Raw genomic sequence first — 8671 nt, forward strand, 5'->3', positions numbered from 1 at the left:
AAATAAGGTAAAGGGACTTAAGTTCACAGAGCTAAAAATGATTAATCTAGAGTTCCAACTCATGTCTATCATTCTACATTCAAGGTTCTCTCTATTACATGCTGTATAGAGTGAGAATGTGAGCAAGTGCAATATGAACAAAAGTAAGCATTGTATATTTTTTAATTGAAATAAATTTAATTTCCATACATTTGGAAAAGTTCATGGTACATTACTGGGATCACTGGCAATATGATCAGCCAACATTTATTGAACACCAATTGTTTGCTGGATAGTAAGGATGTATACAAAATATTAATAATATTAAGCATAGTCTGCTAAGTGCCAAATGAGTGGTAGAAGTGTTCCAGGCCTTCTGAGAAGGACAAGAACACTGTGAGTTGGAGTGGATCTGGTATGCTTCACAGAAAATGTAAAGTTTGAGCTGAGCCTTGGAAGACAAGTAAGAGTCTAATAAAAGGAGCAGGAAGAGGAAGAAGGGCATTTCAAGGAGAAGAAATAATGTGAACAAAAGCTTCCCAAGGTGTTGAAAAACCAGGTCGGGCATCGCTGGTTTTGGACCAAGAGTCCAATACAAATACAAACTTCTGAACAAAATGTGGTAAGTGAAAACACAGCTGGTTTTAAGGATTTAAAAGAGTGATAAAAGGGTATGAGAGTGGGAGACGAAGGTCCTGAACTGAGTTACTGAAAGTGACAGAACTTTATAAACTGGAAAGCACAATGCACATAGAAGTGATTAAAAAATTATTGTTGTTGTTGTTATTGCTATCTACCACTGAGTAAATGATTTTATTTAATAATCATTGAGTTTCATCATTGAATGGTAGTTATTTCTATAACCCAATCAAAGGCATAACCTCTGTCCAGAAAGACTTTGAAAAAATATATACAAATTAAAAATTTTCTTTCATTTCAGTTTATTGGAAGTTTAGAAGGGCCTGAGTCAGCAGGTGGGTGACTTGAGGCACTGTAAATCCTTTACACTTAAGGTGAGCTTCTTGGAGGAAATGGGTTTGGGAAAGGTAAATTTTTATCAAGGAAAAATAAAGTTTGACAGAATGAGCCAGCAATATTAATGATTGTCTCTCATTTTGGACAACATTTCGATCTCTTTGGTGACTTGCATGCATTCATTTTCCTCTCATTCTGACTCTGGGAAATGAGGGGAACTGATATTGCAATTCTATATGAATGCAGTCCTGAGGGCTATGGAGCCAAGATGCCTGGGTTCAAATACCAGCTCTGTAAGTTCCCAGCTGTAAGAAGCTATACCTCTCTGAACCTCAGAGAGAAAGAATAATCCCTACTTTGCAGAATTCTAATGAGGATTAAATAAAATATGCATATATAGGGCCTAAGGTGTTCCTCAAATATAATTTCTTGTTTGCTTCCCTCACAATATAGAGCATAAGTTTGAGAGTCAGAGAAGATGTGAGTCGAAGTGAAGAAAATTAATTTATTCATTCAACAAATCGCAACTGAGTTCGTCCTAAATGTCTAGCTTAGTGCAAGGGGCCAGAGATAAGAACAATAAACAAAGCACACAAGATCCTTATTTTTGTAAAGTGAACAGGCTAGGTCTTTTTGACATATACATGCTTTGTGCCTGTAATATTTAATTCAACTGATCCTCAGTTTCCTCAATGGAAGAATAGTCATTGCCCAACATACTTTATAGGAAAGTTGTGAAGATCAGATTAGATAACACACAGAAGAGTTCTTATGGACAGTATATTACTATATTGATGAAATTATTAGTAGCTGTGTTCCTATTTGATCCCAAGGGCAGGGGAGCTAAAAGGCATGGGTTGCTAGCTATAGGTACCAGAGAGCATCTTATTACAGAATCCTGATCAGGAATCTGATAAGATTGAAGGATATGAGAATGTCATCAACAGCATTAGCCCAGTTGCTGATGGTATCCAGGCACTTTGTACAGCCAGGAAGGTGTACCTCTGTAATGGTGAAGGAGAAAACCTTTGTCTTTTGAGCCTCCAGTCATTCCTTCTTGTACTCAACTTTCCTGTTTTCCCTGACAGGAAGCCCACATTTTCATTGCCTTCCCAATGTTCTCCTTTTTCCCTCTCTCTAAGTCAATATGCTCTAAGGAAATGATCTGGTCAATTCATTCATATTGATGTGCCAATGACTGCAAAAACTTTATAGGTGACCACTCCTAAGGAAAGGGGCATTGAATTGAAGCCTTAGCCTTACAACAAACAGAAAACTAATTGTAGTATTCTGGGGAATATCAATAAAGCTCAGGTTCCTTGGAAATCATAGCAGGTGGATGAAGGCTGTTGCCACTATAGGAGACTTACAATAGAAAAACCATAAAATGTCACAGCTAAAAGACTTCTCATATTATGTCCTCTAGAACAGTAGTCATTCATCTATTCTACTGTAAAGGAAGAAGATGATGAAGTGTTTATCAACATCTCTGGAAATGCTGTTTAGCGGCCTCAAAGCATAGACATTTTATGGATCATTGATAGGGTTAAGAGAGAGCACAGATCTATTGATATACACAGAGAAACTCATCTCCAAATCTCACTAATAAGGTCCTCAGGCTGTAGTAGTTCTCAAAAATGTGTACTTTCTGACTCTGTATATGAAATCTATTTATTTGATTGTCTTCTCAGAAACTCCAGTTTAAGGAAACTATCCCTCAATTTTTCCAAAAGGAACCCCCTCATTTACATGGTTGCTGAGGTCTAAGAGGTTCCTACAATGAGATTCCACTCTATGGTGACAATTAATTGGCGAAAAGGTGGACATCTGATCCAAGCTTGTACAATAAGTCCTCACTTGGACTTCTGGACCAAGAGATTTCACCTTAGTTTGGTTCTTAATTTGAACTTCAGCAATGTTAGCAATGGCCATTTTCTCCCATGTGGACTTAGAATAAAGAAAGTGGTCAGTGGAGAGAAGACAAGACATGCCAAGAGAAGCAGAGAAAATGGAGGGAGAGAAAGAGTCCTGAGAGCATTGAGTCCCTATTTCAATGGCATCTGAAGCCCAGTAGAATTCTTGTTCTGTGAGACATCTTTGTAGGCTTACTTACAAACAGATCCATAGGCTAAGTTATGACATTTTTCTTTTTGCTTAAGTGAACTCAACTGGGCTTCTCTTGCAACCAGGATTCCGAGCTAATAAAACTCCATATTTATGAAAACCAAAGACAAGTCATTAATGATCTTTTACATTCACACAATCTTACTATTATACAAGTATTTTCTTCTTTGATTTGTGTTATTACTTGTTCACATATGATTTTCTAATGGCAGAAGTTGTAGGCCAGGTGCTATTTCCGTCATTAAGAAACCTGTAGAAACTGAGGCACGAAGTAATTCAAAGATTTATCAAGGATCAATATCAGACCTAAGACACATATCAAGGTATTATGATTTTGGATTGTTCATGACTTTTGTTGTCTCAATCCAGTGTGGAACATCTTGACTTTGAGCTAGTAATTCTCACGGATAAAGATGGCAGGTTAAAGAAGTCAAAATATATCCTCTAACCAACTAAAGCCAATGCCATAGTATTTGAGCATAGCCATTCTGAGCCCAAGGTGGTCGAGACATTAATGCAATATGGCATACAGTAGTTCAGAGAGCACAAGCTGTAGAGTCAGAAGATATCTGAATCTTGAGCCATGCACAGTGGCATGTGACTGTAGCCCCAGCTACTGGGGAGGCTGAGGCAGAAAAATTGCTTGAGCCTAAAAGTTCGAGTCCAGGCTGGGCCATATAGCAAAACCCCATCTCTTAGAAAAAGTAAAAATAAAGAATAAAGAAGATGGTTGAATCTTGTCTTTATCATTTTCAAACTGTGTGGAATTGAGCAAGCTATTTAAACTTTAAGGGCCTCAGTTTCCTCATCTATGAAATGAGAATAAAAATACCTTCTTGGAGTGGCAGCAGTAGCTGCAGTTGCAAGTGTCCAGGCTCTGGGCTAGGGCAGTGGAGTCACCATCTTTTGCCCAGGCAGATAGGGAGGCCAGGATTGGGAACTGGAGGATGCAGTGGACTATGGGAACAACCTGGAGTCTGAGGAACTGGAGTTTGAGGAGTTGCTGCTAAAGCCCAAGCCTGAACCAGACCCCAAAAAGGGAAGCCCTGGTCCTGGATCAGGAGCCTCTAGCAGGCAGGATGAGAAAGAGGAGCCAGGACTATTCGTGGATGATCTGGGGTATGGTAGCATTGAGGACCCTGAGCTCAAGTAAGGAAGACAGAGGAAGAAGCTGAAAAGCTTCGGGAGCTACAGAATGAAGTAGACAAGCAGATGAATGTAAGTCTACCTCTAGACAATGCTAGCCCAGTGATCATCCATTGAGGAGAAGATGAAGGCTGATGTCGCTTCCATCTATGTTGGCAATGTGAACTATGATGCAACAGCAGAAGTGCTGGAAGCACGCTTTTATGGTTGTGGTTCAGTCAACAGTGTTACCATACTCTTTGACTAATTAGAGGCCATTCCAAGGGGTTTGTATATGCAGAGTTCTGAAACTAAGAGTCAGAAAGGACTTCCTTGGTCTTTCTATATAGAGGAAGAAAGATCAAGGTGATCCCCAAATAAACCAACAGACCAGGCATCAGCACAACAGACAGGTTTTCCAGAGGCCCTGGTTCCTGTACTACAAACTACGACAGTTCCAGCTCTCAATTCTACAGTGGTTTTAGCAATGGGCCCTGAGGTTGAGCTACAGGGGCCAGGCTAAAATAATATAATATTCCCCTTACTGAAAATGAAGTGTATATTGGGAAAAAGAGAAAGGAAGGGAAAATGAATTAGAAAAATGAAAAGCAGATGAAAAAAGGAAAAACCTCCCCAGCTGAACTCATAAAGTGTGTTAGGATTACATGGGGGGGGAAAGCTTTGAAAAGTCTAACCTGCTGTACATGTACCAGTTGTTCTGATATTTCAACAAAATAGAAGTCTATTCCATGAATGTTGAAAAATGATGACTTTGGCTCTTCACTTTGTATTATGAGCTTCTCGAGAGCATGTTTAGCACATAGTAGGTGCATTTTGACTAAGAGAAAAGGCCCATACACATGACATACAAATATCATTTAGTAGTCAGGATAACATAAGCTCTAGAGCCAAGTTCAGGGGTTCCAATCCTGACTTTATTGTTTATTACCTGTATGACTTTCTTTTTTTTTTTTTTTTTTTTTTTGAGACGGAGTCTTGCTCTGTCACCCAGGCTGGAGTGCAGTGGCGCGATCTTGGCTCACTGCAAGCTCCGCCTCCCGGGTTCACGCCATTCTCCTGCCTCAGCCTCCAGAGTAGCTGGAACTACAGGTGCCTGCCACCGCGCCCGGCTAATTTTTTGTATTTTTAGTAGAGACGGGGTTTCACCGTGGTCTTGATCTCCTGACCTCGTGATCCACCCGCCTCAGCCTCCCAAAGTGCTGGGATTACAGGCGTGAGCCACCATGCCCGGCCACCTGTATGACTTTCAACAAGTTGCTGTATTCTCTGAGCTTCTCTTTCCTCATCCGTAAAATAAAAATAATAATAGTACCTTTCTAATAGGATTGTTGTGAGGATTCAGTTCATTCACATAAAGCAGTTAGAAGAATGGCTGAGATCATGTTCATATTAAGTGAGTTAGTTCATGTGAGGCTCTTAGAAGAATGGCTAGGCCGGGCACGGTGGCTCACACCCATAATCCCAGCACTTTGGGAGGCTGAGGCGGGTGGATAAGCTGAGGTCAGGAGTTCAAGACCTGTCTGGCCAACATAGTGAAACTCCACCTCTACTAAAAAGACAAAAATTAGCTAGGTGTGGTGGCGCACGCCTGTAGTCCCAGCTACTCGGGAGGCTGAGCCAGGAGAATCATTTGAACTTAGGAGGCAGAGGCTGCAATGAGACAAGATTGTACCACTGCACTCCAGTAGCCTGGGCGACAAAGAGAAACCCCATCTCAGAGACAAACAATCAAAAAAGAAATGAAAGAAAGAGAAAAAAGAAAGAAAGAAAGAAAGAAAGAGAGAGAGAGAAATGGCTAGCACTTAGTTAGTGTGTAATAAATGTTAGCTGCTATAATAGTCCATCACTTATTTCCTATAATAGATAATAGAACCATAACCTAGTTATTCCTTGATAAGGCCCTTTCATTTCAATCTGAACACACAAGCTAAATGTCCTTGCAATATTGTACTCCTTTTGTGTCCATATCGCTGTCCTGGTTTGCCATCTTTGACAGGAACTGCTTTTAACAGCTTTGCATCCAAGTTTTCTGGACACTGCCACAGTGCACACAATTACATTTTGGCCAGCATTGAAAAGCAGGTGACTAAGGGATGATAATGCTGAATGGGAGACAAAGGGGCTATTTCTGATAAGCTAGTATTTGATTGTTGTATTTGAATATGTGTTAGTCCCAGATTTCAGTTGATTCAGGAAATAATATAGCCAGAATTGGTATTCTACGAGAATGTAATCAGTTTTGGTCTCTTGAAAAATACTGTTTGTTTTTCTCCATGGCTTTGATCATAATAATTCAAAATTTTAGTTTACAAAAGCTTGAATCATCTATCTAAATAAAGTAACAGATTTTCAACTGACAAATACCAAAGCACTGTTTGTGACTCATTAGGTATAGGAATTCCTACTGATAACCCTGTACTTTCCAAAATATGAGAGAATAACACCCCTTCTTTTTATTAACTTACATTTTTACTTGGCCAGAAATTAAGGAAACTTCTGATGTTCACAAGTTGATTCATGATATTCTAAGTAGTTATCTGCCCTGGATCAGAGTGAAACTAAGGGGGCTGGGGGCATTTCCTCAGGGACTTCTGAGATATGTCATACTTCTCTGTTAGGCAAGTAGAGGAAGGCATTAACAAAGAATTGTGGGAGTCCACCTATAACACATCATCAGTGCTATTCCCTTGTGACTTTGCTGTCACCCATTCCCAGAAGCAGCTGCCAGGAAATGAGTACAAAGAATTTGTCCTCAAGTCAAGATAGAGCCAGTCCAACCCTAACCAAAGTTTTCAGTTAGCAGCAAATAATTTGTATCTCTGGGGACCAGGGATCACTTGATGAGTGGGGCTAATTTCTTAAAACCCTGGTGTGGAAGAAATAATTCTGACAAAGGATAATGTGTGTCCCATATTTCTCTGCGTCTGAATAGCTAAAGGACCTTGGGTGAGTCACTTAAGCTTTCAGAGGCTCAGGTTCCTCTCCTGTGCAACAGAGATAATAGTGCATGCTGTGCTTAACTCCAAAAGTCTCTATGAAAATTGACTGAGGTATTACATGCAAATGTTCTTTGTCTACCACAATGTCCTGTACAAAAGTCAGGTGGTATCACGGCTGCCAGAGAATGAAGGTGCGAAGACAGGGTGAAGGCATCCCTCCTCATCATTTGTATTATTTCACCAGAGAAGTAATACGGATATGATAGCAATCATTTAGTACCTTTGAATTCTACAGCGAGGTTCTGTTACCGTGAAAGACAGCAGTAGCCTCAATTGCATCTTTGGTCTCATTCTGATTTCCCCAGAATACTCCATTCTTAAAGGCCCAAAGGTGACATATGTTCTTTGATTGGTGGTCATTTTCCCTTTTGGCAGCTACTGAGTCCCACCTCAGTACCTGGTGCAGCCTAAATGAAAATGAGCCAAGATTCCCAGTATTTTGCCATCTACAAATATATGTTTTGCAGCAAAGAATGCTGCCAAGGACGTTTCTAGAGTAGACAGGGATAGGGCTTTTTTCCTGGGGAAGAGTGAAATGTGGGTAGGGAGGAAGAGGGACCTTGCTAAACTAATTTTCAACTGTTGACCTCTGTTTCACATGTTTTGAAATCTTTTAAATGTGGAGTTTAAACTTTGAATCCAAAATGTTATCCCTGGCACCTGAACTTGGGGTCAAATATCCTTAGGCATTTTGAAAAGCAAATAGCACTACACAAATGATACCAGTAATTAACTGTTGCCTAATGCCCGAGAAGTAATATGACAGTCAGTTTTGTGTCAAAGAAACCAGGCTTCAACCTTTAACTCTGCCTCAATATTGTTACCTTTAAAATGGGAATAATAACAAACAATAATATTTCACTTGGAGAGATATTATAACAATTACACAATATACATGTTGTCACATAATAGACAATTAAAATAATCTTTACTATGCATTTTCTTTGCATTCATCATTTTACTAGGTTTTTCACAACAAATCATCAAGAAAGAAGTTATTATCTCCATTTTAGAAAAATAGTAAAATGAGGTTTAAAGTGGTTAAGTGATTAAGACAGAGGTCACATGGCATATAAATAAGAATGGAAATTATTTTTATTTTTCATCAGATGTAACTGTACAACTCTGTTACAAAATGCCTTGCTATAACAAAGATTCAATAACATCCCTGCTTACCTAATGTCTGGTTCTTATATTATGGATGAACAGAGCACCACACTATAGCATCAGAGAGGTAGTTGAAGTAGAGTGGTAAGAGATCAGTTGCATTCTAATAGAACACCTAGGTTCATAGTACTGGCCCTGCCTCTGATTAGCTGGCTGACCTTGGGCAAATTACCTAATATTTCTGAGCCTCAGGTAACCCCTCTATAAAGTAGGAATAAAACTGCTTGGTTTCTTATGCAAAAATATGTAATTATCAGTGTTCTGCAATGCCAGTATATCAC

The 8671-nt window shown here is 39.5% G+C and overlaps 1 pseudogene; it reads left to right on the top strand.

Moving 5' to 3' along the window:
* Positions 1–4736, top strand: part of LOC116811092 (polyadenylate-binding protein 2-like) — a 33188-nt pseudogene extending 28452 nt beyond the window's left edge.
* Positions 4737–8671: the final 3935 nt, after the last annotated feature.

The sequence above is a fragment of the Hylobates moloch genome, unplaced genomic scaffold (genome assembly GCF_009828535.3).
Source record: "Hylobates moloch isolate HMO894 unplaced genomic scaffold, HMol_V3 SCAFFOLD_7, whole genome shotgun sequence".
Classification (NCBI taxonomy): Eukaryota; Metazoa; Chordata; class Mammalia; order Primates; family Hylobatidae; genus Hylobates; species Hylobates moloch.